This window comes from Micrasema longulum, unplaced genomic scaffold (assembly GCF_059751315.1).
Source record: "Micrasema longulum isolate JH-2025_06_02 unplaced genomic scaffold, ASM5975131v1 h1tg000978l, whole genome shotgun sequence".
NCBI lineage: Eukaryota > Metazoa > Arthropoda > Insecta > Trichoptera > Brachycentridae > Micrasema > Micrasema longulum.
This window is the reverse complement of record NW_028278168.1, coordinates 10,460-18,102: the sequence shown is the minus strand read 5'-3', so window position 1 is coordinate 18,102 and position 7,643 is coordinate 10,460. Positions and strand designations below refer to the sequence as shown.

At 31.7% G+C, this 7,643-nt stretch overlaps 1 long non-coding RNA gene across 1 annotated transcript; it reads left to right on the top strand.

Annotated features, from left to right (window-relative positions):
- Positions 1-1,176: 1,176 nt before the first annotated feature.
- LOC148277795 (uncharacterized) lies at positions 1,177-7,356 on the top strand. Its single transcript, XR_015823368.1, has 2 exons — positions 1,177-1,309; positions 3,939-7,356. It is a non-coding gene; the product is annotated as an uncharacterized LOC148277795 (long non-coding RNA).
- Positions 7,357-7,643: the final 287 nt, after the last annotated feature.

The following is a 7,643-nucleotide window of genomic DNA, read 5'->3' as shown; positions in this document are numbered from 1 at the left end:
CCTAACAAATTTCTTTCTAATATCACGCGAGCGAAGCAGCAGGTAAAAGCTAGTTCATAATGTAAATCGAAAAACGTAGTACTTTATATAATTGGTACACATATTATTTATATAATTGGTACACATATTATTTTTCTGTATTTCATTGCTTTATATTTGTTTTATTATATATTATACTATATTATTTGTGTTTAAGTAGCATGTATTCTTGGCACATATATTTGTATAATAATGATTTTTAATTTCTTACATTTGATTAGCTAGGCATTTATAATTAAGTAGTTTTAGTTTTTCTTTTTTATGTTATTGTTTTATTAGTATAGGACTACTTATGCTCCAAAGATAGAAAATCTTCATCTTAGAACAGGCTGTGCCATGTTAGATGGAGACTATCATAAACAGAGAACACTCCGTTTTCATTTGACATTAATTGGTTTTATATAGATTACCTGTTATTAAGTATGTATATATATATTTTTGCAATAAATTTATAAAATAAATAAATAATAAAGCGTACAGTTAGATTAAAAAAAACTAAATAAAATAGTTGATATACAACAAACCATCACGCCGTTTCCCCGCAGGGGTAGGCAAAGAGGATAGAACGCCATATCACTCTATCTTTGCATACAGACCTCGCTTCCTCTACATTCATACATCTTCTCATGCACGCACACCGATTATTCCTACTTTTGACATGTCCATCTTCAAGTATTTGATGGACTTGGTCGTGCCATGTCTTTCTCGGCCTTCCTCGTTTTCTGCATCCATCAACATTTACATCGTAGATCCTTTTAGCCGTTATTTCGTTGTCCATTCAATCTTCATGTCCAAACCAACGCAGCGCCACTTTCTTAATTCTGTCGATAATGCATATCTCAGCCTTACACAGTTCACGGATCTTGACATTTGTGCACCTATCATACATCGTTTTACCACACATTTGCCTGAGGGATCGCATTTAGACAGCATTTAACCTACTTTCTTCATCATTTTTATAATTCCATACTTTATTCAGATAAAAAACATAAGTACACAATATTACTACTGGGTAAATACAATTTTAAAGAAAAAACGATTCTTGTGTACATAATGGGAGTGACGTCTTACAATAATTTGTTTGATTTATTTTCAATTGATAAGTATTTTCAGTATAACATATAAATTACAAAAAAATACGGTGTTTTCAATCAGTGCTACTCAAAAAATAATTATAAATATAACTCATCACTTCTTTCTTAAATTTGTTGTATTCCTGACTGCAATTTTTATTTTATTTGTTCATATCATTAAAGAAAAATATTCCTCTGTAAGTATAGTGATGTGCTGTAGTTGTTCTAGATTGCGTACTTACATTTTGTGACGCAGAAACACTACTATTTATGTTGTCTTTGTGGATTTGAAGTAAACAATTATTTTTAAATAACGATTTTTATATCTAAAACCCTAAATTTCTTAAATAATTGGGACAGTGGGAAAAGTAGACGGTTTTTAAATATAACGTTTATAATTAATTTTTGTAGTTTATTTGTAAATGTCAAATTCAAGTGATGAAGAATTTGTGGTACGACATTAAACGGGGTATAATGTGATATAGTATTATGATGATATATGATAGCGCAGTATACATTTATGATTGTAAGATACCGTGTTCATCTTCCAGACGCTCGTTTTTGGCAAATGAACCAGTCTGATAGAAGTTATGGGTAGAGTGGAAAAAAAATTCAGGGAATATAATTTGCTCGCGTTGTGAGCGGATTGCCAAAATAGAGCCGGCGCGGCGCGGCAGTGGCGAAATAAAAGCCGCCGCGAACCGAAGCAGTAAAACATTTTCAACCGACAAATGGTATTTTACTATTCTGCATAGTTTTAACATTTGCCAGAGATTCGAATACCCTTTGCATTATGAATACTTCTGGAGATAGGAACAGATAAATTACAAGCACAAAGCACCTTACAACAGCCTAGGAAACTTCGAGGGAATATATTTATTTTAACAGTCTGCAACAGAAAACTTACATGCTTACTCGCATGTAATATTGTAATAAATTCGCTCTCCGGCCAACTCGTACAGCACAAGAATTTAAGCTTTATTTATTTTTATTTATTTTATTTCATAAATTTATTGCATAAAATAAGTATACATATTTAGTAACAGGGAATCTATGAAATGGAGCGTTCTCTGTTTAGGATAGTCTCCATCTAACATGGCTCAGCCTGTTCCAAGGTGGGGATTTTTTATCTTTTAAAGCATAAGTAGTTCTATACTTATATGACAATAACAAAAAAAAAAATATAAGAAATTAAAAATCGTTACTATAATTATTACTTTTAAATAACTTTGCATAAAAAAAATATGACGTGTTTTCGTTAAAGTGGATAAAATCTGAGTAATGTATAAATTAAATAATTAAATTAAAGTAAATTCGAAGGAAAATTTTCGGCTCCAAAAGACATTGTGTTTTTTTATTTTTATACAAAAATAACAATATCTAGATCGCGCCAAACTAATTACAAATAAAAGTTTATCGGCGCGTTTCTAATACAAATAAAAATTACAGGAAATTATCATAAATTATCATTTTGCGTCACCTGTATTATTTCGCTAGATTACAAGCATAGGAAAATGAGTATTTTATATACTTCCTTCTATTCGAGTTCAATCGAGGAAATAAAGTTGCCAAAGTTGCTGGCGGTATTTGCGCAGTGTATGGTGAAGATAATGAAGAAGAATACGGTATTGACTAATTTGTTGCTCTAGTTCTCTTCATTCAGGAATGGAGCAAATTTACGATTAATGATTTTCTTTTTTTTGGGCCTTTTCGATTTGATTTTTTTTTGCACCACAACAGGCCAGGAGGCCTAATTAAAGTGGTGAATTACATCACAGAGCACCCAGGCTTGAGAAAAATCACATTTTTAAAATTTTTGTGTTCTCACCGGGAATCGAACCCGAAACCTTCCGTGCGTGCATCAAGCGTCTTGACCACTACACCACGGAGGCCGCCGATATTTGGCTGGTGGAGGGGTGGTAACCGTTCTGGTTCTCCCGATCGGACTTGTTTCTTCTGGTTTACTAACAAGCTATTAGCTTGAACTAACTAATGAACTAACATACCCCATCGCCTTCAGAATTAGGAAAATTTGATTGAGGGTGACAGACAAATTGACTGTATACAGGTGTTCTTTAAACCCTGTCACATCCGAAACCACAATGATCAGTATGGGCAAGAAGACATATAAGCATATTTAAAAAATATTTAGAACAAACATTAAAAAAAAAAAAAAAACAAATGGTTGCTTACTTCTGCAGGGAAGAAGTGAGGGGTGCGCGGCGCAGTATCATATTCCTTCCTCTCCCTCCTCGTTTCTCCCCTGCAGAAGTAAGCAACCATTTGCTTTTTTTGATATTTTATTTTTTTAAATTTTATTCGTTCTAAAAAAATATTTTAATAAGCCAATATATCTTCTTGCTCACACTGATCATCGTGGTTTCGGATGTGACAGGGTTTAATGAACACCCTGTATAATTGCAGTATAATAATAACTTGCTAGATTTTGTAACCAAACGGTTCTTGTGTTGTCAAAATACGCAGTTGCCATGTGTATTTATGTCTGCTAAACCTCAGTAGCATAAAACAAAATATCTAAATTATGTACTTAGTTGCATTTATGAAATATTTTGTACTCTGGATAAATACTATTGCTCAAATTCTCTGAAATGAGTTTCCAGTGAATATTTCTAAATAAATAGAAGCGCTTTCTAGCACATAGCTCATCAGCTCTCTCTTATATGAGTCACAAAAACAAGACAGGGTTGGTGAATGTTATAGTTTCAGAATATTTGTCTGTGTCCAGGCGGACAAAGAACACAGTTCTGAGAGCGAAATAGAACCAGAATCCTGTAAGAGTGTTTTTGACTAGATGTCTTCTTTCAGGCAGAAATCCTGCAAAAGGAAATCGAGTGGAGAAATGTTCGCCTAGCAGTGGAGCAGTTGGTGCTCTCGCCTACCAAGCTTGAGTTCCTAGGTTCGATTTCCTGGTCGGTCAACATGAAATATTTGTTTACAAGGACAATAGTCCCTGAACTGGTTCCTGAAGTGTACAAATGATCACCTTACCTTCCTGAAACACATCGATGGCGAGTTTCATACAGAGATAACTAGAAATGACTAGTTTTGAGTAATGGCTGACCATTGATTTTGTAACAAATAATATGAAAATACCACGTTTTATTTTTTTACATTTTTTAAGTTAATAAGGGTCTATAAAATACTGTCTAGCAAAAAAAAAAAAAAAACTTTTCTCCACAATATCCATATCGATTTTGAAAATACAACTATTTATTCTAAATCCATTTTTTATATTTTTTCGGTATTTGTAGTATGTGATATTTCCCTTTTATTTACATCACCGTAAGTCAAGTATATATTTTTATTTTTTATTTTAAAAATTTATTGCATAATATAAGTATACATATTTAATTACAGGGAATCTATACAAAACATGTGAATACAAAATGAAAACGGAGCGTTCTCTGTTTAGAATAGTCTCCATCTAACATGGCTCAGCCTGTTCTAAGATGGAGGTTTTTTATCTTTTAAAGAATTAGTAGTTCTATATTAATATAACAATAACAAAAAAAACTAAAACTACTTACTTATAAATGCCTAGCTAATCAAATGTAAGAAATTAATAATCTTTATTATACAAATATAAAGTACATATATAAGTGCCAAGAAAACATGTTACTTAAATATAAATAATATAGTATAATATGTGTATAATATAAAACAAATATAAAGTAATGTAATACATAAGAATATAAATAATGTATGTATTATTTAAATAAAGTCTACTACGTTTATTAGTCTACGTATATATATTTTTTAATCTCTAGCTACACTATTTATATGTGCAGTTATTTTTATTTAAACATTTGTTTTACATTTTGAGTCTTTTATATTTGGCATTAAACCATTAAATATTTTTGGGGCAATTACATTATATTGCTTTTTACCAAATGCGGTTAATTTGTGTTGCTGAACGAGTGTTTATATTTTGTTGGGTTCTTTTGACATCACTCAATTTATCATAAAATTTAAGTAGTAGGGACCTCACAAACAATTGTCTTACATCCAATATCTTAAACTCAGCGAATAGATCTTTCATTGGATACTTCGAAGTTTAAAAAAAAAGATCTTCATGATCCATTTTTGTGCTATTTTCACTGGCTCAAGAATTGAACGAGAACAACCTCCCCAATATGTGTTTTTTTATTTTTTTTATTAATTTTTAACATCTTTTGTAAAGGTTGTCTGAGTCTTTTGTTTAGTTTTGTCTGGTAATTTATTGTATAATTTCAGTCCATGGTTTATTAGTCTCGACTGTCCTTGTCTCGTTTTAGAATGTTGTGTATGATATTTTTCTGATATTCTCGTATTTTGTCCATGTTTACTACATTTTTTTTTTTCAAGTTTTAGTTCTTCGTCTACAATTACATCAGTGGCTAATTTATGAATAAATTTAAAGGATTCTAGTTTAAAGAGTTCAGTTACATTTAATTGTTTAGTTTGTTCAAAAAGTTCTTTAGTTGCTGTTAGATAGGGAAGGTCATATACTAACTTTAATATTTTATTTTGCTGTCTTTGTAGTCTGTTTATGTCATTTTGATTTCCTGTTCCCCATAGTAGTTGCATATAACATATTTTAGTTTTTACATAGGCTTCATACATTTTTTTTTTCCTTTATTGGAACAAAGTTTTTGATTTTTAAAAATAGACTCGATAAAGTCGCCACTTTGCTAATTAAATTGTTGATATGAATTGTCCATGTCAATTGTTAGTCCTAAGTATATATATAAGTTTTTTTTTATTTCCACATAAAAAAACCCGCGCCTTACAGGAGAAAACCAATAGTTTTTAAGAGCAATACCATAGAATTAAGAATAGTCCAGAAACCGCATACGCACATCAAAAAGAAGGCGACTAAACTACTCATAAATGAGTAGGTTTACGTTTTGACCCATTAGTTTCTTTGTAGACGTCGCTCAGTAGGCAACTCCTGATTTGAATTCAACTATGCCGTGTTGTGTCCTTTTAAAGTGTAGAAATACTGCTAGGATCTTAAAGAAACAGGATGGCAACACATTTTATGTGTAATTAACAAACGAATGTTTAAGTAGCAAATGCATTGCTTAAAAATTAAATTATTTGTCCATCTGTCAGATTGTCGAAGAAACAAAATGGAAATTTCATTAGTGTTGCCAGGATAGTGTTTTTTTACCCTACTTTGCTCATCTAATGAAAGAACTAATGAAAATTAGACCTCGGATGAAACAACGCCGTGGGGAACATTTGAACGAAATTATCTTTAAAACATCAAATATTATTTAACATGATATAAAAATATCCGTATTATGTCAAATAAAATTTGTTTTATATTTTAAGTTCAAAGTTCATTTATTCAATGACTCTTATTAAATGACCCTTTACTTATCTACTCTGTTGTGTCAATCAATTTTTCCGAGTGCACAATAAAATTTTGATGAAAATAAGGGATTGCTTTTTTTACATTACATTTGCGTTATGATTTTTTTTCCCCATCAAGCAACATTACCCGGCGACTTCACGAATGCGAGCGGCGAAAGTGAAACATAGTGGGGGAATTATTGGACACAGTCCGATGCATTCAAATATGATTATACGCTCCTTCTGGACTATTCTTAATTCTACGAGTAATACCTTTGTAGAATTAAAAAGGGGTGTTTTTTTAACAGTCATCGACATGATTGAGTTCCACTGCAAGTAATTTACTAATGCCCATTAGGTGCGGATTAGGGTTCCATGGTGGTAATGATATTTAATGTATCGGCTTTAACATAAGTTGTAAACAAAAGGACAAAAAAAATGACAACAAATTTAAATGTACGCTAGTAGGTACTTTATGACACGAAATGCATCAACCTTAATCCCTGACGTAACACAGAACAGGTACTGGACTTTTAACTGCAGATTTGAAATATATTGAGCATCAGATGGGAGTAATCCATTTATCCCTCCCAGCCAGTTGGTTTCGCCATTATTCCCAGATCCGAATCAGTATTTAGGAAGAGGTGCTCTCGTAAACTGGGTACAATAGTCATAAAATGTAATTGAGATAATTGGCGGTTTAAATACAGGGTAATATATAAATATAAATAAGTAGGTAATTATCACCTGGGCCCGTATTACAATGAGAAATTAAAACAGTCATCTTCAATCGACTACAAATTAAATAATATGCATAAAATTTCGTTTTCGAAACATGTTCAATTACAGGTTACCGAGAAAGACATTTCAAATTTTATCACACATATACACAAATTCGTGTACAAAATTCGATTTTACTTTATAGGCAGTTAAAGATTACTGTTAACTTTTTATTGTAATCGGGGCCCTGGGTCCGTATTCTAATTGGAAGTTAAAATTTATCTTCAATTTCATCTACTATGTAAAATATTTAGTCGGCCTCGTGTACCATGCAAGAGGTCTCGGGTTCGATTCCCGACATGGTTGAAATGAAATATTTATTTAAAAAGGTGTTTTTACACTAGAATATTTCATAGTCCCTGGACTGGTACCTGAAGCGTGAGACTGATCATC